General features: G+C 45.3%; 1 long non-coding RNA gene across 1 annotated transcript; it reads left to right on the top strand.

The window, feature by feature from the left end:
* Positions 1-9,831: 9,831 nt before the first annotated feature.
* On the top strand, positions 9,832-15,381 carry LOC123816543. Its single transcript, XR_006785291.1, has 3 exons — positions 9,832-9,908; positions 11,977-12,271; positions 14,718-15,381. It is a non-coding gene; the product is annotated as an uncharacterized LOC123816543 (long non-coding RNA).
* Positions 15,382-23,742: the final 8,361 nt, after the last annotated feature.

Genomic DNA, 23,742 nt, shown 5'->3' with positions numbered 1-23,742 from the left:
AGTTGGAGTCTCTTGGAGGTCAGTGTGCAGGTGTCACAGGTATGAGGTTATGAGAAGGCTCAAAAGATGAAAGAACATAACCATAAAGAAAGGTAGCGAATCTAGATGACCCAGGCCTGGGTCATGACAAGGTCCCGGGTGGGGTCTGGGAGTGGTGGTTGGAGTGGAGTAGGGGCAAAGTCCCATGGAGTTAAGGAGATCCAAGAAGTAACAGCCCAATCAGTTGCCTTCCTGGGCATTGAAATCTCTTAGGCTGATGCAGGACATGAGCCGGAGGGGAAGACCAAGAGCCAGGCCATGACTGATTCAGTGAACGAACGCTGGACAGTTTCAGTGCTGAGGTGAGCAGTTGGATGACATGAGACTCAAAGAAAGATATGAGTGTGGGCCAACAGTGGTGTGCAAGTGACAACAGAAAGCCAGGACGATCCAGCCATCTCCAGTTCAGAGATGTGGGTGTGGGCCTGAGAGGGTGAACAACTTCGTACTGAGAGCTACAGAGGAAGCGAGACTTCCATCAAGACAAAAGATGGTGAGACGCTTCTGTGAGGATCTGGACTGTTCCCGATGCATGGAAAGTTACTGAGGGTGAAATGGCTAAATATGGTTTGGGACTGGAATGAGTAAGAAATACAAGGAGGGAAAGAAATGGTGGGGGCGGGCTGCATGCGGGATTGGAGGCTGAGAATGGGACTTTTTGTTCCAAGGTCCTTACTGTAGGCAGGGACCCTATTAAAATATTCAAAACAGAGGCAAAAGCCCATTAGGCAGGCGGTGAGGGTTTTGTTTTAGGTCAAGGTCCTTGCCTCCCAAGTCCAGCGATCCTCCCGCAGGCAGGCACCTCACCCCCACCCTGCCCAATGGAGCCAGGAGGCCTCCACGCTTGGTGGGTGACTGTCTGCCAAAGACACTGTAAAGGGGGGTAGTGGGAGGTGAGTGGGGTAGCGCTGGACTGTGAGACCCCTCAGACAGCCCCGGCATCCTTGACTCAGGAAGTGACACAGAGCAATGGATCTTCCTGTTATGACTGTTTTGCTATAAATGAAACAGGAACATATGAGAGTTCTTAAGTTCTCCTGAGAGGAAGACAATAAAAAACGATCTGACCACCCACCTGGAAGCTCATTTGAAATAACTTTCTAAGGCTATTTTCAGGCAGAAACAGACATACTCCTATTAATAAGTCTGGCTAAGTCAGGCCTGTCTGTGGCCAGGGTGACTCAGAAAGCCTCTTTCCCCACAGAGTCCCTGCAGGTGACAAAAAGAAGGGGTGGTCTCCTGTCACTGGACAGGTCTGTGCTGGTCACTGCAGGCAGAAAATTCTACAGAGAGACTCCTCAACCTCGTGCCCTTCTAGGCCCTCATGGAGGAGTTCATACACATACTTTCAGTTGCTAAAAAAGAGGGTTTTACCCGAGAGGCATCTTGCTTTCCAGGCATCCCCTCCGCCCACCCCACAATCCCCGATAACAACCCCAACAACCTGAGGGAGGAAGTTCTATTTCCATTTCAGAGAGGTGGAAACTGAGACTTAGAAGAGTAGGTTTCCCTCTCAGGTTCCCACAGGCAGAAAGAGAAACTTGGAATCAAGGCAGTCCAGCCCCTGGGCCTGGGGAACCTATCCGTGGTTTTGCCTGCCTTCCCGAGGCACAGCTCAGATGTGTGGTGCCTTCAAAGTCAACTTTCTCTTGTGTTGCCTCAAATGCGGTTGAGAGGCAGCTGATCAGCAGGTCCAGACTCTCTGCCTTGCTCACCCAGTCCTTCGCCAGCCTTGCTGTAACCTGCAGAGCCCCCATGGACTGAAGATTGGGTCTCCTGCAACCCCACACCTCCCTGCCATCCTGCAGGGAGTCACCTGTTCTGTCAGAGGCTCTGGTTTTCTGGTTTCGAGGAACAGAGAGCCTTTCATTCTCAACACCTCAGGAGAAAGGGAGCGAGGTGCATTCAGAGCTGGAGTAGGGACTGGAGGTGCTCTAGGTGCTTCTGTGTGCCAGGGACCACGTGATTTCCACCCTGTCCCTGCCTTTCTCAGCAAGTCCAGGAAAGTCCAGAGTCTCACTTCCCACCACACTGATTCTACTAACCAGTTCTTTGCTTACTCTGGCTCTCTCCTCCTCACACAGCCCTCGAAGCTTTGGCTTTACTGTAGACAACCTTTCAATGCATTCCAGTGGCCTCCAGCCCCACCGCTAACTGCCTGCATATCTCAGCATTTCTTGGTTCAAATTCCTGAGATGGGAATCTGATTGGCCTGGCTCCCTTTTTGTGCTGGGCCACAGGTCATAGGTTACCAACTGGCCTGAGTTGACTCAGATGACTTTCCCTGCTCTACTGGACAGTCAGGAGTGGGACAAAACTCAGCTGAGGAATGTCCCTTCCCCCTTGCAGCAGGGCTATTTGTTGAATTATTCCTTTTAGAAAAGACAATGGCTAGCATTTGTACTGAAATTCTGAAACCTCCACTGTCCCAGAGGCAGCACCGAGGCCTTTTGGAGCCTGTGCAAACATGGCTGTGACTGCTGGAGCGGTAACTTGCCGTAAGCACACTCTCACTCCAGTCCTCACTGGTGCCTAACCCCTCCTTTGGGGTGCCTAACAGTTCTCCTTTGAACCGTTCCCCAAACCAAAATGCTGCCTCCCTCTGGGAGCGCCTTGTAGAGATTCCTGTGTCAGCCTTGGGTCAGCCATGTGGCGTCTGCTGCCACATGACCTGTGTCCTGTCCTCCTCTGTTCCTGCCACACGCACTGCCGGCCCCACCACCATTGGCACTTCAGCTGTCACTGTGTCCTCCCACCTACTGTTGCCTCTACTGATCCCCTCAAAACACCCAGGTGATTCAAGGAACTACCACAGGGGGAAGAGTTCTTCTTTGCTCATGTGACGTACTATCAAAAGGGATCTCCATGCTCTGGGCTCCAACGGCTTGGGGAAGCTTGAATGAATCTGCTTGTTCAGTTTGAACACTTAGCCACTCTCCCTAGGACCCAGGCAGCGGGGCATGTGAGACGCAATGACAGGCCGAGGCAAAGTTCAGAGAGACAGCAGGTCTTCCTCTGTTTGCTTACCTAGGGTGAGTTAGTCCAGGGAAACTCTTTGGTCTTGCAGGTTAATAGCCCTAGCCCGCTCCCGAGACCAGCGCTTCGTGACAGAGGTGGCCCAGAATGAAGAACCACCCACTCTCGCTCCCCACGGTGCAGAGCCAGGACCAGCTCTGCACTCTACTTGGAATCCAGTGCAGAGAGGGAAAGACCAAGCAGCAGCTGGCATGGGGCACAGCCTGTGCTCTCAGCACCACTGTTTGAACCGGCCGTTTGGCATCTCTGAGCCCTGTGAGTGGAGGCTAATAGTCCTTGCCTCACACAGATGCCATGGGGATTAAGCTGACAGAACATACCTAAAGCTCCTGAGCCTGTTCCAGGCCCCAGCAAGAGCTCTATGGAGGGAGATGTTATTATGACCCTGAGGACCAAAGTCTGACCCCTGCATGTGCCCAAAGCCCGGCATCCCCAGTGTGGTGGCTGTCATAGGCATCACCTCTCAGGACCAGCAGGAGGAAGGCATTTGGGGTGAAGAATACCGTGGGACCAGCATCCTTGCCCCATGTCTGGTGGGGAAGCTAGTGGGCAGGGAGAAACATGGGCCCCTAAGTTTACACTGGTCTCCTCTCTGTACCCCTCTCTGCCTAGTCTTGGTGTGACATGAGAAGTAGGAACAGAGCAGGAGATGTAGGGCAAGGCATGGGAGAGGAGACTGGACTCAGGCAGCAGGTCCGTGGCAGCCAGACCTTCATAAGTAAGAGAAGCCAGGCCCTTGTAGGCCAGCGGGAACAGATGGCATTCCAGGGAGGTGACACCCAAGAGCATGTTTCAGGAGCCAGGCAGCGGTTGTTGGAATCCCAGCTCCACCCACAAGCTGTGTGACGTTGGACCAGTTACTCCAAGTCTCAGTTTCCTCACCTGTTAAGTGGGAATCACCGTGGGATCTACGGTGGAAGGTTTCTGTGAGCTGTTAGCCAACTATACACAGAAAGTGCTCGGAGTAGTGCCTGGCAGGCGGCAAACTTGTTCATTATTGTTATGAAACTTATCTGTGTGTTACTTTCTCCAACAAGATCGTGAGTTCCTCAGGGATTTTAATTTTTTTGTGTTTTCACCATAGGTCCATGTTGGCAATGGAAAAAGAAATAAGTGAATGAATGGAAAATAAGCATATTTATGAATTTCCAGTGAAGAGCTTATTAACCGTGCTGGTGCTGAGACACATGTGATTTTATGCATTACTGAGGCCCATCCTGTCAGTGCGACTACACACACCCACAGCCCACACTTCCCTTCCCATGAACCCACCGCCATCTGCACACCCTGTACCTCCTCCCCTCCCCACACGTCCCACACATCCAGCCTTCTTCCAGACCTTCCACCACAAACATGCACAGCAGCTCACACACAGCCCACCCGTATACCACGCACACTCTCCTCTCCACACACCCACCCACACAAGTGTGTGTATCTGTTTACATGCACACACACTCCCATTCTGAAGCAATCTAAGGACACTTTTTCCTTTGGTCCTTTAACCTCCCTCCTTTCTGTGCCCCCAGCTCTTCTCCCTACCTGTTCCTCTCTCAGTCAAAAGAAGAGAGATTTTACGATGACAGGGAAAAATTCATTTCTGTATTGGCTACCTCAACAGAAGCTATTTTTTTTCTCAACTCCAGAGGTGTACAGCCAGGCATGCTCCAGAGCAACACTGGCCTACAGCTGGACTTTCCGCCTTCAGGGGAGATTCTCACCACTTTCAGCTCACCTCTGTAATGATTTTCATACTGCCCAGGGGAGAGAAAAGAAAAAACTAACTTATATGTAACACAAATATTGTTACAAATATTTAACAAATGTTTCTGCTTGATGACATTACTTACACCTCGTGGGGCAGTGAGATTGGGCTGTTCTCCATTCTTCAGATGGAGGAGCCAAGCACAAAGGTGTTCGCACAGTAAGTACATACATGGTGGAGCCACGACAGCTTCTTCTGGCTCCAAAGCTGCAAGTGAAATCTGAAAGACCCTCTGTATTCTTACCTCCAGGAAACAGCCTTCCCAGAGCACGGCCTTGTTGCACATCGGCCTAGGGACAGGCTCAGTCCTTTCTTTGAGGAGCTCAGTGTGGAAACATGTGACAGCTCTGCCCTCTGGGCAAACGCAAGACCAGAAGCTGCTTGACTCTGACAAGAAGCTTCTTCACCCACAATTGTCCACTCAGCCATCCACCCTCCCAGCCAGCCAGCCAGCTAAAATCTTTCTGGGCTCCAATGCACTCATCCATAAAATGGGGATAGTTGATGTAAGCTTTAAGTGATGTAAAACATGTTAAATACCTGACATAGTAGGTGTGTTCATGCTTATTCCATGGATGTCTCTTGCCTTAAAGAGTAAATTTCAGGAGGATTTTTCATTTTTTGGAACATCCTATCTCTGTGGCTGGTTGATGTTTAATAAGCTCTGCCATTTGATTTATTGCCCTTGGGAGCCTGGGACGATGAGGTGCATTGGATCTTTTTTAAGTAGACGTGTCTGGGAGAAACAGTGGTCACGGGGATCATGGATGACGAAAACAACAGTCAGGAGCAGCCTGTAGGCTTCCTCATAAAAGAAGCAGGCGTGGGGACTGCGGGCTGGGGAACAGGAAGTTTAGATTAGCTTTCCCACGTTTCCTCCAGACTCTTTATCGCTCAAGAAGAACGCTTGTAAAACACTGAACTATAAAAATCCTCAGTTGGGGCTTTGATGTGTTGTCTCTGTAAAAAGCTTTAACTTGGCCCTGGGGGAGAAGAAAGGCTTAAGATCTGGGTTTGGTCTGCTGTGGATGAGGCTTTCAAGGATGTGGCCTGGGCTCTCTGGTAGAGGTGATTGTCATGGGAATGGGAATGCCTGGGATTTGTAAAGCACTTTACAGTTTACACAGAGTTTCCACATGCGCCATCACATTGCAACCCTCTGTGTTGGGAAGGACAGGTGTTTTAAGACTGCAGACAATCAGAATATGCCACCCAGAGATATGCCACTTTGCCATAGGGATTCTTTGGAGCTGAAGACAATTGAGATACATACATCGGACCACTGGCCCCAAAAGCTTTCTGCCCTAGCTCCCTACTTGCCCAAAAACAGAATGTAAATTTCCATTTGTGAAGATACTACTCTCTCCTGTACCAGGGGGTGGAAGACTCAGGACAACAACTCTTAGACTCTTAATTACAGGAGACAATTCCAGACTCTTATCGTAAGTCTAAAGATGGCACGAAGACTTCTGGCCAAGATGGAGGTGTAAGTAGACACATTTTGCCTCCTTGCACAACCAAAAGAAGGACAACAACAAATTTAAAAACAAAAAATAACCAGAACTGCCAGAAAATCAAACTGTATGCAAGTCCGACGACCAAGGAGTTAAAGAAGAAACATTCATCCAGACTGGTAGGAGGGGTGGAGTTGGGCAGCCAGGGTGGAGAGGACACACAGTGAGGTGGCAGCTGGCAGACCAGGCAGTCCCACATTCAGGTGTGGATAAACCAGGAGGAACAACTGGGAAGCAAGACAGACCACACAACCCAGAGTTCCAGCATGGGAAAATAAAGCCTCAAATCTTCTGGCTGTAAAAACCTGTAGAGGTTTTGGAGGCAGGATAAACTCCCAGCCTCACAGGAGAGTTCATTGGGGAGAAAGAACCACAGGGTCCTAGAATATACACAAAGCTATCCACCTGGAAATCAGCACCAGGAGGGCCTAATTTACTTGTGGGTAGCAGGGAAAGTGACTGAAAGCCAGCAGAGAGCCGAGCAAATGGCATTGTTCCCTCTCTGACCCCTCCCCAACAGACAGTACCACAACTTACCACAACTCAGCAATGTGGGTTGCCCCATCCTGGAGAATATGTAAGGCTCCGCCCCTTACAATGTAACAGTGCACTTAGATAAAGAAACATGGCTCAAATGAAAGAACAGATCAAAACCCCCAAAACAGGACTAAATGATGAGGAGATAGCCAACTTATCATATGTACAGTTCAAAACACTGGTAATCAGATGCTCACAGAAATGATTGAGTATGGACACAAAAGAGAGGGAAATGTGAAGGCTATGCAAAGTGAAATAAGGAAAAATATATGGGGAATCAATAGTGAAGGGAAGGAAACTGGGACCCAAATCAATGATTTGGAACAAAAGGAAGAAATAAACATTCAACCAGAACAGAATGAAGAAACAAGAATTCAAAACAATGAAGAGAGGTTTATGAACCTCAGGTACAACTTTAAACATTCCAACATTCAATTCATAAGGGTGCTAGAAGGAGAAGAAGAACAAGAAATTGAAAACTTATTTGAAAAAATAATAAAGGAGAACTTCCCCAATCTGGCAAAGGAAATAGACTGCTAGGAAGTCCAGAAAGCTCAGAGAGTCCCAAAGAAATGGGTCCCAAGGAAGCACACAGCAAGGCACATCATAATTACATTACACAAGATGAAAGATAAAGAGAGACTCTAAAAAGCAGCAAGAGAAAAGGAGACAGTTACCTACCAAGGAGTTCCCATTAGACTATCAGCTGATTTCTAAAAAGAAACCTCGCAGGCAAGAAGGTGCTGGGGACTGCCCTGCCTGGTATCAGAAGCTGTAACCCCCACGAAGGCTAAGGCTGAGGGAGTGGCCTTGAACCGTAAACCAGCAAGGAGACAAAAGCTTATCTCCCTGGCAGGAGCGCTGCTTCTGCTGCTTCATTCATAACTGAACCCCAATGATTGGTCGGTTAGCCAATGATGGGTAAGATTCCCCAAGGGGGGAATGATCTAAGACAGGCACGATCACGTGGGAGGTCCCCAAGAAAGGACTTTGGGAGCTACAGCAAAAGGGGGTGATGGACCCTCGCTCCTCAGCTTTGACATAGCCTGAGTCCTCATCATCTGTGAGAAAACCTCCTTATCTCTTAGTTGCCTTAGATCCCTTGCTCCACCTAAGCCTGAAACAATGACAGGGTGGTGCAGTTCGGTGCTGAAAAGGGCGGGTCCCCTGGGTGATCAGGCCTAAGAAAGAATATGTAAAACCCTGTGAAACCTGCTTTGTTTAGAATGCTCTCAGTTGAATGCTGAGTGTCCAGGGAAGAAGTAAGTTTGTTCTTTCAAGTTTTTTACAGCTCTTTGACCCTGACTCAAAATAGGCCCTCAGATTCCTTGTTATCTATTGTTTGATTCTTACTTTCTAGCAATGAATAATGAGCTTTACCTGAATTCTTATGCAAACGAAACCAATAAAAATCTTCTCCCTGAGGGGGAACGGGGCACTCTCCCCACCAGAGAGAGTAGCCATTCCGTTCCTACTTCCCCACAGGACTTGGTTGTCTCTGTGTATGTTCTTCTCGAGTGTTGACGAGCCATCCACAGCGTTCTGTGCTCACTGCAGGCAGGTGGGCACGCGTCAAGAAGGGGCTGGAAAGAAGTATTCCAAGTCGTGAAAGGCAAGGACCTACATCCAAGATTGCTCTATCCAGCAAAGCTTTCATTTAGAATGGAAGGGCAGATGAAGTGCTTCCCAGATAAGGTCAAGTTAAAGGAGTTCATCATCACCAAGCTTTTATTTTATGAAATGTTAAAGGGACTATTCTAAAAAAAAGAAGATAAAAAATATAAACAGTAAAATGACAACAAACTCACAACTATCAACAACCAAACCTAAAAAACAAAAACAAAATGAACTAAGAAAACAACTAGAACAGGAACAGAATCACAGAATTGGAGATCACATGGAGGGTTTTCAGTAGGATGGGGGAGGGGGACATTGGGGGAAGGGTACAGGGAATAAGAAGCATAAATGGTAGGTACAAAATAGACAGGGGGAGGTTAAGAATAGTATAGGAAATGGAGAAGCCAAAGAACTAATATGTGCAACCCATGGATATGAACTAAGGGAGGGGGAATGCTGGTGGGAAGTGGGGTGCAGGGTGGAGAGGAACAAAGGGGAGAAAAAATGGGAAAGCTGTAATAGCATAATCAATAAAATATGCTTAAAAATAAAGATGGCACCAAGAGAAATCTACATAACATACCTTACTAAAATAACTTCTATTTTCTATTGGTTTCCCCATATACTTATCTACCCACAGTTTACAGTACCTAAAAGCTTAAGCCTCATTTTACAAATTTATTGTTTTTCATTAAGATGCTATATAAAACTCAAATTCTAACCATCCCTTTGAGAAACTCATCACTGAGTTTCTCTAGCTTGTTGGCATTGCTGCATGCATTCATAACTGTTTTTTCTCTTGTTAATCTGTCTTTTGTCAGTTTGATTTCCTGGACCCTAGCTGCAGAAGCTAGAAGAGTAGAGGAAAATAAGTTTTCATCTCCTATTATACTTGTTCCAGAGATGAAGAATCTAACACAGTGACAAACGAGCTTACCCCCAAATCACCAAAGCTCCAACCCTGATCTCCTGACTCTGGGTCCAGAGCCCTGTACCCCATTCCAGAGATTTTCTTTTCACAAGACTCCTGGACACTGGGAAAGAGTTATTTCACCACATCTTAGGCGGCACCTGACTTCCAGAATCATCTGGAGACACTTCTAGGTTTTTTGTTGTTGTTTTTGAGTTTTTAATTAATTAATTAATTAATTAATTTGGACCTATCTTATGGAGCCCTTGACATGTGCCAGGGAGCTCCTCATCCTGAGCAAATGCAGGCCATCACAATTCAGGAGCAGGCTGCTCTGGGAGCATCAAGTTACCCTGGCAATAACCTTCTGGAGGGAGTGACTCAGCAGCTGAGAGTTAAAAGATAAGTCAGAGTGACTTGGACAAAGAAAGCAAGAACAGAGAGCCCTGGGTAAAGGAAGCCCACCTGCAAAGACCAAGATGCAAAGAGCTTGGTGAGTGTGGGAGACTGAAGAGGTTCAATAGCTGGAGGGTGGAGTAGAGGGAGGCAGAAAGGGCATGGGGAATAGGGAGAATCGAGGCTGGTGAGGGACAGGGGATAGATGCCAGAGGATCTGGGTGACAATGTTGAGGAGCTAGTCTTTATCCCGAGAGCAATGGGAAACCTTGGGAAGGCTTTAGAAGGGGCTTCAGATGGTTATGTTTGCCTCTAACTGAAGTGAGAAGAATGGGTTGGAAAAGGTGATAGATGAAGGGCCAAAACAAAGGGAGGGGTTGGCTTTTTGGTTTATTTTCCACATTTTCACCACTTGGACCAAGAATGAGTCAAAACACATGGTCCTGAAGTTGCCAGTGCTCCCACAGAAGCATACTTCTGGGAGGAACAAGCCTTTACCATTTTCACTAGACATTGGGTACCAGGCAGAGTCTAGATGGACCCAAGTCTGCCTTCAAGCAACCCACAGTTTAGTGTGGCAGATGGACAAGTAAACTCAGCCCAGGTGTCTGCACCAAGTCCTATGGGGGCGCTGTGGGGCATGGCTGGTTCTGTACCAATCAGGAAGGCTTCTCAGGGGAGGTGATATCTGAGCTAGGTCTTGAAGGATGGAAAGGAAGTTGTTGGGTAGTTAATTTTGGATCAATGAATAAAGATTTCAACTTTCTTAAAGGACAATAGAGTGAGAGAATAAAATGACACATTGAGAGACATTTGTCAGGACCACCCCACTCCTGCTTCCCTGCTCTTACAGGGGATGCCTGAATCCTCCGCCCACCTCCTCCCCAGCTGCCAACCAAATAACACTGGGACTTCAAGTCTGTTCTATTCCCTGGTGCCTTCTTCACATAAAAGTGTGAGGGGAACTTGGTATAATATCGCCATTAAGAGCAGATGGACATGGCTTCAAATCTGGGGACTGCCGCTTCAGTCTATAGGCAAGTCACCTTGACTTCTCTAGACCCTAGGCCCCCTCACCTGTATAGTGGGAGTAGGACCTGCATCACAGCATCGATGAGAAGATTCCTGTACCAGTTAGGATACCACAGTGTCTCAGCTCCAAAACCCTTCTGTACTCTGCTCTATGATGATGGGGCTGGGTCTCTGCAAATCACATTTCTGCTCAGCCAGGTGACTCCCTCTTAAGTTCTGCCGGCAGGGGTGCTGGAGGGAGCTGCAGAGCTGGAGGGAAAATATGAGACTTGCTTCTATCTGTAGGTTTCCTATCTGAAGGAAGAGATCAGGAAGGTTTCTCAGGGGAGACGGCCACTGAACTGGGTCTTGAAGGATAAAGAGTTTGTTAGGTACCTATGAGTATCACTCAGCAATGCATTATAAACCAACAGTGGCAAGGCCTCCCCATAGCATAGCTGAAGCCAGTTTGCAGTTTCTCAACACAGAATTAGCTTTATCACAGCCAATCAGAGATGTTAGCGCCAGACCACCAGTGGCTTCTCCTCAGTGGTCTGAGTTTCAGCTCACAAGGTTTCTCCAATCAGTCTCTAAATTTTAATAATTCTAACTTCCCCCCTGTGGTTCCTCATGCCTAGGGTGATAGCAGTTTTCTGCAACTGCTATCTCTCTTTTAGCTTATAGCTCTGATTTTACCTTTCTATTGCCTAGTTAACAACCTTATACCTAGTTAACAGTCCTTTGCATTAAATTCTCTCTGTTCAAGTAACTGATGTGACTTTTTCCTCCTGGCTGCATGCTAACCATTATACCTAATTAAGAAGATGTATGCTCTGGCTGGTGTGGCTCAGTGGACTAAAGCTGGCCTGTAGACCAAAAGGTTGCTGGTTTGATTCCCAGTCAGGGCACATGCCTGGGATGTGGGCCAGGTCCCCAGTTGGGGGTGTGCAAGAGGCAATCTATCAAATGTTTCTCTCTGTCAACATTTCTTTCCCTCTCTTTCTCCTTCTCCCCCTCTAAAAATAAATAAATAAATAGTTTTTAAAAGCTGTATTATAAAGTGTTTGTTACATATGAAATGCTCAATAAATGCTTGTTGTCATGATTCCTCATGCATTCCTAACTTTTGTTTATTTATTCATTCATTTATTTAGCATATGTTGTTTCCTACTGTGTGTCAGGCCCCATGTGAAGTACTGGGGTGCGGAACTGAGTAAGATACAGGCCAGCCGCCAGGAAGCCTGCAATCTGAGTGAAGGGGACTCCCAAGGACATGAGCCCACCCCAAGAATGGTTCTTGGCACCTCCTCCAAGAAGCTCCCACTGCTGATCTCGCTGCCCAGTTACTCTGAGATCATCCAGAATCCCCTTGTCCAACCACACAAGCATTCTTCCCCTGGCACATCTTCAAACACCTTTTGTTAGCAAAGTCCAGCATTAACACTTACGGTAAGGTTAACTTGCACTGTTTTGTGTTATTTTCATTTATTTGAATATTTTATTATCCTAAGATGGTAAATTTCTTGAGTTGATTTCCCCAAATGGCCTGTTTCTGTACCCATTTGCCAGCATTGCACAGTGCTGGGACATAAGATATCTAAAAAAAAATATGAAGAATGAATTAATTTACTTATTCAAAAATACCCTTGAGCTCTTACCATGAAACCAGTGATGGGCTAGGTAATGGGAAGACAAGGACAAAGAAAACCCTGCCCCCAGCAAAAGAATGTCTGATTCCGTGACCGACGCTGGACAACCTCCAAGGACCCTGACCTTCATGGGGCTGGGAGTGGCTCTATCAGTCTGGCATGACTGGGACCTTCCGCACAACCTCCTCTTCCTTCCTGCTGAGCCCAGCGAGCCCTTGGTGCGCAATGGCTGCCCGCTGTGGTTTACCCTGCGTCCTGAATGCTGGTGGCCAAAGGCTATATTTAAAAAGCAAACATTTGCATTTTTAATGTTGACTGGAATTGGAAAGGCTGCAATAACCTTTCTAAACTGATACTGGTTTTTACGTGATTGAAACAGGCTTGGCCTCAGACATTTCTAAATGGAAAATTTTAAGTATGTTCAATAGCAGTGAGAGTGCAGAACCACTGCAGAATGCTGTGCCCTGCTTGCACTCTCAGAAAACGTCACCTCCCTCCTTCCCTTGAGCGCACGCAGCACCTTTGCCTCATCAACATTTCCGGTCCTCTTAACCTTCATTCAGAGGGTAGACAGCAGGAGGATCGCCAGTCCTGTCCTGTTGGTGATGAGAAGAGTTTAGGGAAGCACAGAGGTGCAGTAGAAAGAGCTTGACCTTAGAACTGGCTCTAAATATCTAAATACCTTCTCACCAGAAGGTTGACTTGGACAATTTGCTCACCTCTCTAAACCTCCTTTTCCTCATCTGTGACATCAGAATACAAATGCTATTTCAGTGTGCCATGAACATTCTAATGTGGTAATCTGTGAAAGTGCCTACCCGCACCTCCCAGGCCTATGCCTGGTACTCTGCTAATACTCAGTGGGCATTAGTTCTTGCCTTTCCCCTGGCAGGGACCTGTCTAAGGCAACACACCAAAACCATGTGAGAACCCCAAGCTCCTGGCACCCCAACCTCTTTCCAAGAGGCCCGCTAAACCCAAATAGGTTAAAACATAGATGTGTGGGTTAAAAGCAGAAGGACTCATTTCCATCTTCCCTCTCTTCAGACTACTTGGCATTTATATTTTCCTTCTCTGTTTCATTGTAGAAAAAGTCACTGTATTATCCAATATGGTAGCCAATGGCCAGATGTGGCTACTGAAATTTAAATTAATTAAAATTTAAAATTTAGTTCCTCAGCCACAGAAGCCATAGTTCAAAGGCTTGGTGACCACGAGGCCAGTGCTTACCAGTGCCAATACAGGCCGTTTTCATCATCACAGAAAGTAGTATCGGAAAGTGCTAAGTAATAGAGACTAAGAGAGAAAAAAGAGGAAAGGAGAAGGGAAAGGAAAAGAGAGGAGAGAAGAAAAGAGACACATTGGTTTTCGAGAGCATTCCCCCTTCATGCACATCTTTGCACGTACTCACCCAGGCATGGAAATCAATCTTTGTGTATTTGCACATTCTGATGGAAGAGAGAAGTTCTTCCCCTGAAAGTCAGTGCCTGAGAATTTTTAAAATTTAGTTTGGCTCAACAGATATTATCATTTAAAACTCAAAAGTGGTCATTTCATTCCCTACTCAAAATAGACCCACTGTTCTTTGTGGCCTACTCAAAAAGACCCAAAGCCTCAGCATGTTTCCAAAGCCATCAAGGTTCACTTCCACTAGCCCTTCCAGGCTGCTTCGCACCATCTCCTGTTCCCACTCACCATAGACATTGTCCCTATCGTGCCTGGTAACAGCTTTCTCTGATGCACCTTTCTCTGATGCACCAAGGAGTGTAGCACCTTGCTACACTCCTTGCCTTGGCTCCTGCTCAGCCTCATTGCTTGCACCACCCTCTAAGGCATCACTTCTACTTGTAGGTATCAGTAAAAACACAGCTTAAATGCCTCCTCAGCCCTGTGTCTTCCCCACTTCTGCTTGTCTCATGTGCTTCTGTGTTCTGCATTGGATTCACATTTTTCAGAGCATGTGCCCAGCAGTGTCAATGTCTCTTTCCGAAACTTCTGTACACTGTGTCCCCCCATGACAGTGTTTCTCAAACTTTGTGTGGAAGAAAGACCAGTATTTTTTGTTTAATTTTTGTTTTTGTAAATTTCCAATCTGTTGCAGACTGATGATTTAGTAAAACAAAATATTTGCAAACCAAAGACATACCACATATAAGCCTTAGTTATGTTATTGCTCTATTCAAATGGCTCTAACAGTTTCTACACCCGTGATCTCAATTACTCTTCTCGTCGTTGGCCCGTAACAGTTCTCAGGCCGTACCTGGAAGAGCAGTGCCCTCCGGCTCCTGTGAGAAGGCTCTGCACGTGGCCAGCACTTGAGGCACTCCATGGAATTTACCGGAAACTTTCTGCCAGTGCTCTCCCAGGTGTCTGAGGGGATGCACAGAGGAGGGTCTTCGTGGAGGAGCCCTCAGAATGAAGAGACTCATTCTGGGGGTGCTTGAAGGCAGATTTGAGTATGGGCACTAGTTCTGCTATCTAAGTAACTTCATGACCCTGGACATGTTACCTGAATGTGGCCTTGACCTCAAACTAGACCAAGGTTCTTAAACTCTTTTGTACCACTGACCTAGTTGATCATCTGAGGAAGCTTATGGAGATCATCTCAGATTGTTTCAGTGTTTTAAATGTAAAAAATAAAAACTACACCATTTCAAAGGAACACAATTATTCTCCAGTACAATTATTAAAATGTGCGGTGTAAAATGTTTCTTTATTAATACATAAAAAATAATGATATTTGTTAGTGGGTAAAGTACTACTGTAATTTGAAGTATCTATTAGTGTGAAATTTTATTCCAAGTATCTACAACAACTATGCTGTGATTAAAAATACCGATAACTTCTACTGTGACTGTCACAAATACCATAATTTTACTGTGATTGGTTGCCTATCTGCATGATCAAAGGGACTGTGTTCTTTCAGCTCGAGAGTAATAAAAATAAAGATGCAATTTTCCCTTCTTCCAAGATCCAGGCAAAGTGTATTCTAACTCATTTATTTGTTGTCATTTGACAAATATTTATTAAAATCTTACTAGGTGCTAAGCACTGTTCCAGCGTAGGTGAAATTTCTGCCCTACTCAAGTTTTCGTTGTTGCTGTGTCATATAACACAAAGGTAAAAGGTAAATATGGTTGATTATTGTTATTCACAGTAGATATGCTGTTTAAAGTCAACAAGAACATGAATTAGTGGGTATTGGACCATTGTTCCTAGGGAAAAGAGATACAGGGTGAGCCTCTGGTCCCAACATTTTCATCAACTGATCAGTACCTAGCCTTGTTTCATAGGCTTCTGCTTAAAGAAGATACCTGATTTAATATATATTATAACTCATTAATTTTGCATTTAGAGCCAACCGCATTATAACCTCTAGCCATATCAGAGTGAATGAAGCTTATTTAACATATTTTTAAAACAAGTATTTTCTCCATAAGACACATCACAGCCTTCTTGCACCTAGAAACAGCAGGCAATGCTTGGGAACATCAGCACCATCACCAAGGAAAAGAGACCATTTTAAAGCAGCCTGTCCGGAGAGGGGCAGGTGGCCACTTCGCCCAGATTTTAGGGGTGTAGGGGGAGAGTGGCGGTGAGAATGGTGGGGAAGAATACAAGAAGGAAATCTGCAGGGGCCGGAAGCAAGAGGGAAACCCTGAAAAGTTCTTGATCAGGAAAGTGAGATGATTTACAACCGTCCTTGAGAATGAAGACACTGTCAGGGGATAACAAAATGAGTTGGGAGGAAGAGACGGTAAGAAGGATGACCAATTTGGAAGCAACTTCTATAAACCAGGCAAGAGACAGTGGAGCCTGACCAAGGGCAGGGCCCGCGGGAGTGCAGAGAAAGGGGTCCCGGGACAGCCCTTCTCCTCCTGCCTTCCCACGCACACAGGTCCTCTCCTCTTGGGCTGGGGCGCGGGCGGGGTCTGCGGAGAAGGCTGTTGGGGTTTAGTGACTGAAGTTCCAAGTTTGCATGACTAAGTAAATGTGAATGCCCTTTGTTGAGAGAGGAGGTTCAGAAAGTTGAGCAATTTAAGGGCAAAAGCAAGAATTCTGTTTTGAACATCCCCATAAGGACATAGGAAGATGCCCAGTTGCTACTAGAAATCCATCGGAGACTCAGGAGAGTGGATTTGGGAGTCATCAGGGCATGGGTGGTAATAGAAGCCACTGGAGATAGACCATTAACCTTCGGGCTGGTTGCGGAAGGGAGGGTAGCCCACATCAAGCAATTAGAAACTAGCACCTGATAAACTGGATATGACAAAAATGTCCACATATGCGACAGAAATAGTACTGTTGTCAGAAGGGTGGTGAGGAACAGCTGGAGTTACTAAAAAGTTCTTCCTGGAGAAGGTGGCTTGAACACATGGAGCAGAAGGGGCAGGATTAGGTGGCCAGTCGGGGGCTGCTGCTGCTGGGAGGGAGCAGTGGGGCATTGATGGGGCAGGAAGGATGTTCTCCCCCAAAGTATGTCCCCCTGATGGTGCAGCCAGAGGAAAAACAGGAACTGATTCAAAGCCCCACTCTGAGGCAGCATAGTTGCCTCCGGGGAGGGGAACTGGGAGTCTGGACATCAGGATGGGAGAGAGACCTCTCTCTGCACACTTTTGCACCATCTGGTTATTTTTACTTTGTGCATCCCATTTTAAAATGGTTTAAATAAGTTATTTGGCTTTGGCAGATCAAACGGGGAGTCTGGTGCAGAAGGGAATCAAACGGATCCCACGTGTAAGGGTCTGATTCCTGGCCTCTGGCTCCAAGTCTGTGGCCCAGGGCCCTTTAGAGAATGGACGAGGACAGAAGGAGAAGAGGCTGCACACTGGAGATGGACAGCTTCCAGGGACATAGACCTGTGCCTGCACCTGGATTAACAGGTCAGGGCTGAATTCTAATCTCAAAACTTTCTCTTATTACTTGCAGCAACAGTGCCGAAACTCAGTGGCTTGATACATCAGCAAACATTACACAGAGTTGAGAGAATTAAACGATCATCATCATCCAACATTTTTGGGGACTTACTATGTTGCTCACCTAGTTTAATCCTCATAAAAACCCAAAGAGGTGGTTTTCATTTTCATCCTCATTTTCTAGGAAATAGGCACAGTGAAGTTTATTGATTTGTCCAAGATCACACTGGGGAAGTAGCTAACCCAGTTTGAAATTCACACTCCTTAACTCTAGAGTTTAATCTCTATGGTAAAATATTCACTTAGTCCAGGGAGAGAGACACACAGCATTGGTCAGGTTAGGCCAAGTAATGCTGTAGTGACGAACAATGCTAACAGTTCAGTGGCATTACACATGAAGGTGTATTCCTCCCTCATGCTACCTGTGTAGTGCAGGGTGGCAAATATGGCTCATTGCAGTCAGGCGTAGACACAGGACATGGAGGCCTCATCTTGTCCTGCACTTCTGTAATCACTGAGGCAGGACAAGAGAAGGGACATACTTTCACTCAGCACAACACACATTACTGCTGCTCTTCTTTCCTTTGATAAAGCAAAGGAGTAGGGAAATGAAATTTGACCTTATATCATGAGGTCAGGACCAGAATATTGATTATTAGCCCTAATGACTGCACAAAGGTGCCCTTTAAGAGCTGGTCAAAATGAAGTTGAATGCCTAGGCCTGACCAGATTAAGTGAACTCTGTCTCACCTAGCTCAGTTGATGTAGCTTTCGAGGATTTGCAAACATAAGCACTGTCAGTTCTGCACAGAAGGCTGCCCGAGAGCCGCTGCGTCCCTAAATCTGCATGTTAGGCAGTTCTCTGTAGTCTGCATGCTGCCAGGAGCCCACAAAGGGCTCTGGTTACCAGACTCAAATATTCTTGGAAAATGTAATTACTGTCTTCTGACCATTGCATTCACCCCCTTGCACAATCCCAGGCCACCCTTTTGTGGTTGCTTTCTACTTTTGCCTTTTTTTTTTAAAGAGATTCAATTTTTTAAAAGATTTTATTTATTTATTTTTAGAGAGGGAAGGGAGGGAGGGAGAGAGAGAGGGAGGGAGGGAGAGAGAGAGAGAGAGAGAGAGAGAGAGAGGAACATCAATGTGCGGTTGCTGGGGGCCGGGGCCTGCAACCCAGGCATGTGCCCTGACTGGGAATCGACCCTGAGACATTTTGGTTTGCAGCCCGCGCTCAGTCCACTGAGCTACACCAGCCAGGGGCTACTTTTGCCTTTTTATAGTCTCCCTTGTCATGTTCTTACGTAAACTCACCTGAGGTGCACACAGAAACACAGCATGCCTGTGAGATTGGAAATTTTTTTGCCCATTTTTAAATGTGCATTTCAGTGGCAGTAATTTCATCACAATGCTGTGCAGTCACCACCACTATTTCCAAAACTTTTTATCACCCAAAACCAAAACTCTGTACTGGGTAAGGAATAGCTCCCCATTGGATAGACATTTTTATTTTCTCTTTAAGACAAAATACTTCAAGTCAGTCCCTTTGCCCAACGTCATCAAGAAAATAAATGACAGAGACAGGATTTCTGACTGTAAGGTTCCTGGTGTTCTTGCTGCGTTCTGAAGCCTCGCTAACAAGATCTATTATCTGGTTGCTGATAGGAGAGTGATGCCAACCGTCTGCTGGAGGTAGAGTGTAACTCCTGAACTTGTGAGCGCCCTTCAGTGGTCTGAGGGGAGAAGTGCCCTCCTCCACTCACACAGCGACATCCCACAAACATCACCGCCAATCTGCCAAGTGCTAACGATTCAAAGACGAGTAAAGCCCTGTGCTGAAGGACTTCCCGGCAGAGAGAAGCTAAACAGGACCTGCCAATTTCTCCCCAAATTCCTTCCCCCCCATTGCTTTAGTAAAAAAAGAACAAAAAAGTTTCAAATTTTTAGCTGGACAAGTGGCTCCCAGAAATACGACTACATTTCCCAGTCTTTCTTGTAGCTGCCTATGGCCACGTGACTAAGTTCCGGTCACTGACACGGAAGTTTATGAGGTATGTGAAATTTCTGGGGAGTATTTGTAAGGAGAAGGAACATACTTTTCTTCCCTCAGTCTGCTATCCTACTTCCTTCTGGCTAAAAATCAAACAGCACCATCTGGAGCTTAGACAACCATCTTGGATCATGAAACACATGCCACAGACTAAGGATGGGGGAACACATGGGAGAAGCTGTAGTCCTTGACAGAAAGGAATGCTGTACCACCCCTGAGCTTCAGAGTTGTCATTCATAAAAGAAAGAAAACAAGTTTCTATACCATATATATCTGTTAGCTTTTGCTGCATAACAAACTACCCCAAATTAAGTAACTCCAAACGACAATCACCTTATTTGGCTCCTGAGTCTGTGGGTCAGCTGGGTAGCTGGACGACTGGGCGCAGTTGGATGGCCTAGGCTGGCTTGACGGTCTGTTGGTCTAGGGGGCCCAGCTGGGATGGCCTGTCTTTGCTGCATCTGGTTTATCCCGCATAGGTAAGCTGATGCTTCTTCTCATGGCAGTCTCAGTGTTCCAGAGAGAGAGAGAGAGAGAGAAAGAGAGAGAGAGAGAGAGAGAGAGAAGGCAGGTCCCAATAGGCAGTTGCTTTTCAAGCCTTGGTTTGTGTCACATATATCAATGTCCCATTGGTTTACCCAGGTCATCCAAGGACATAGCTGCACTGAAAGGTCATTATTGCAATGACCTCCATTGTCTAAGCCACTGCACTTTGGGATCTTCTGAATGTAGTCCCACCTTGTGTAGGTGGTGGGTGACAAGCTGTTCACATTTGTCAGCATGTGAGTATAAAGAGCACTCGTAGTATTTTTCAGTGTCCAACTCACCATAGCTTGAAGCCCTCACCAACTGATTTGTCCTGTGTCCTTATTAAAATCATTTTGGTGTTACTGAGATTTAACTGTTGGGTGAGAAACAGAATTATAGTTTTGTTTTAAAGCAATATTACAAAAACATGGAAAGGTTGAAGACTGTTTTTTGCTGTGGCTTTTGCTTAGTGGTGGTCAAAAACTGGCCATTCATTTCCCAGCCCAAAGCACCTATGAGCGGTGCCTTCACCACTCCCCTTACAACCCATGCATGGCACCTGGCTTACATCCTGGTGCCTTACATCTACAAGGTACACCTGGAGTTTTTGCCAAAACAAAGCAATAGTCTGCTCCAAAGACAAAGTCACACCTCCATCTCAGAGAAGGCTGAAACCATTCACAGCTCCAGAACAGCAAGCAGGCTTTCCAGCTCCTATTCGTGAGGTTTCCAAGCTTCAGAATCATGTCACTGCCAAAGCCCCACTTTAACATCTGGAACAAAATGGTTACAACACAGCATCATGAGGGCTCAACCAGAAGCATGGGTATGGCATGCAGATGGAGAGTCCGCTTTGAGCCTCAGTTTCCCCATCTGCAAAGTTCCCGACATTATCAACTTACTGAGGTTTCAGTGCCACTGTGTGTAGAGTGCCTTAGCCAGAGTCTGACTCAGATTGCCCAATCTCTGGGTGCTGCTAGAAGTCATTGTCATTGCCCTCAGGCCTGCAGGGAGCTTCCCATTTGCCGCTCTCAAGGGAAAGCACAGACATGGGCTGTAGGAGCCCATACCCTTGAACTTGGCTTTATTTGAAATTTAATGTAGTGACCTTGGTCATGTCCTTCAGGGACTGGATATCCAAGTACAGTTGATCTACTGTCTACTTTTCCAAGGGAGGGCTAATGTACCAACAAGCGGGCCCTGTGGCTTTCCCAATACGACATCTGTCACCTCTGGTCTGCCACGGGATCAGCCACGGAAGGGGTAGGAGGAGATGAACTGAAGACATCACATAGTTTTTCCCTTTCGGTTTCATCTAATCCCATTTTCCTGCTTGCAAATGTAGATCAAGTTTCCTGATAGAATCTGACTGGGACACCTGGTGTACAGATGGTTCAAATAGAGTTTATTATATATAAACAAAACACCAGCAGACACTCGAGTCAGGCAGAGCAGAAAGGATGAGGTGGGGCAGGCGGGGGAGGTGAACGGATGGTTTGTCAACACACACCACGGTAGCCAGCCCATTAGGGACTCAAGGATTCCTCATGGATTTTTTTTTCTGAATATGTATTTCACATTACTGTAGGAGTCAGTGTGTCATAGCCGTTAAATACGAGCTAGAAAACTGACTGGTTTAGAATCCAGGCCCTGTTACTTACCAATTATGGGATATAAGCAAATGACTAAACGTCAGTGTGCCTGCTTTCTTATCGGTAAAATATCACCTCCCAACACTAGGCTTTTACAAGGATTATACGAGATGCACAAGCAAAGCTCTCAGAAATGTTTGCTGTTACCGTATTATTGTTATGTGCTGGGGCCTGAACCAATCCGGTCTGACATTGTCAGTCCTGACTCAATGTGGTAGCACACGGCAGCAAAAAAGTAGTGGTCTCAATAGAAAGGAAGTTCCACTAGGGCAGGTTGTTTCTTTGTCTGTTTCTGCTTTGTTTCCTATTGTATTTCCAGAGCCTAGAACAATGCCTGGAACATAGGAGGGGCTCAGTGCGTTTTCATTAAATGAATAAATTTAAACAATCAGGAGCTAGGCAAAATCACACAGGATTCCACTGGGACACAAAGGAGGAGGGATGTCAATAAAATGATTATAAAAATTAGATCAATGAGATAGGTAAGGAAATAAAAAACGTAGAGGACATGGAATCCTCCTAGACAACAGAGAAGTATGAAAGAAGTTACAGTAAAAGCTTTAAAATTTGACAAAGTGAAATGACTTCTCATGATTCATAATCTAAGTCATAAGGAAAATTGGGGGATTTAATCCCCATGACCTTAAGACAGGGTTAGGGAGGTGAACCTGAGTCTTGAGGAGCATCAGCACAGAAGTACTTTGCAAATTGCAGGCCAAAATGGCTGACTTGAACTTGATTCTGTGACCCAGCCTCAGGCTAAGGCCCTCTGAAGGCTGAAATGGCACATTTGCTCCCTGCAGTTGGGGAAGCGACTCTGTTACTCAGGAAAGTTTATAATCACTGCAGAGATGACAAAGTAAATTAAATCCATGGAATTAATACTTTCACATGAGGTTTAGGAATAAGTTTTATAACCATCATGAAAAATTCTGTATGATGGTTATTTATAGTAAATATTTAAGATAATCCAACATATTAATTGTATTATTTTAATTTGAAAGTTTTATTATCATTAAATATCACTTTATCTTTAAAAATTCATGAAGATTGTTTAATTTTGTAAACAGTATTTGACTGTCTAAAAGATTAAAATGTCTTTAGGTCTTTTCAGGCATTTTAGGCTTATAACTACAGTTTCCATGGTAAGGAAGGTTTTGTTTATCTTATCAGTAAATCAGCCATGCTGAGCATCTTGCTCAAGAAAATCCTGCTTGAGAGGATCAAATGTATTAAATTTGGGATTATGACTTAAAAGATAGTTAAATGGATTAATTGTTTAAGGAAATATATTATCTGTTTAACCTAACTAAATATTAATTAAAGGACAAGTGACAGTGATGTTATTTTTACACAAAATTACTAGAGTTATGAATAAATTAACTAGATCGGCACATTGCATTTAAATGCTTAAGAAAAAAGCAGTTTTATTTTATTTTTATTTTTATTTTTTTAAAATTACTGTTTAAATTAATATTATTTTGTATTAGTCTCAGGTGTTCAGCATAGTACAAATGGTAAGATTTCATTCTTTTTTATGGCCAAGTAATATTCACTATATGTATGTCCCACAGGTTTTTTATCCACTCATCTATTGATGGGCACTTGGGCTGCTTCCATATTTTGGCTGTTGTAAATAACACTGCAATGAACATATGGGTGAATGTATTCTTTTGAATTAGTGTTTTGGGTTTCTTTGGATATATATGCAGAAGTAGGATAATAAGCTGGGTAATAAGGCAGGTCCATTTTTAATTTTTCGATGACCCTCCATACCGTTTTCCATAGTGGCTATACCAATTTAAAATCCCACCAACAGTACACAAGGGTTCCCTTTTCTCCACATTCTAGTCAACACTTCTTGTTTGTGGATTTATTGATAATAGCCATTCTGACAAGTGTGAGGTAATATCTCACTGTGGTTTTAATTTGCATTTCTCTTATGATTAGTGATGAGCATTTTCTCATCTGTCTATTGGCCATTCATACGTCCTCTCTGGAGAGGTGTCTATTGAGGTTCTCTACCCACTTTTTAATTGCACTGTTGGTTTTTTAGTGTGGACTTATATGAGTTCTTTATAAATTTTGGGTATTAACCCCTTACTAAGCATATCATTGGCAAATA

This window comes from Phyllostomus hastatus, unplaced genomic scaffold, assembly GCF_019186645.2.
Source record: "Phyllostomus hastatus isolate PE091 unplaced genomic scaffold, TTU_PhHast_1.1 phas_contig_209, whole genome shotgun sequence".
Classification (NCBI taxonomy): Eukaryota; Metazoa; Chordata; class Mammalia; order Chiroptera; family Phyllostomidae; genus Phyllostomus; species Phyllostomus hastatus.
This window is presented reverse-complemented; position numbering and strand designations above follow the sequence as displayed.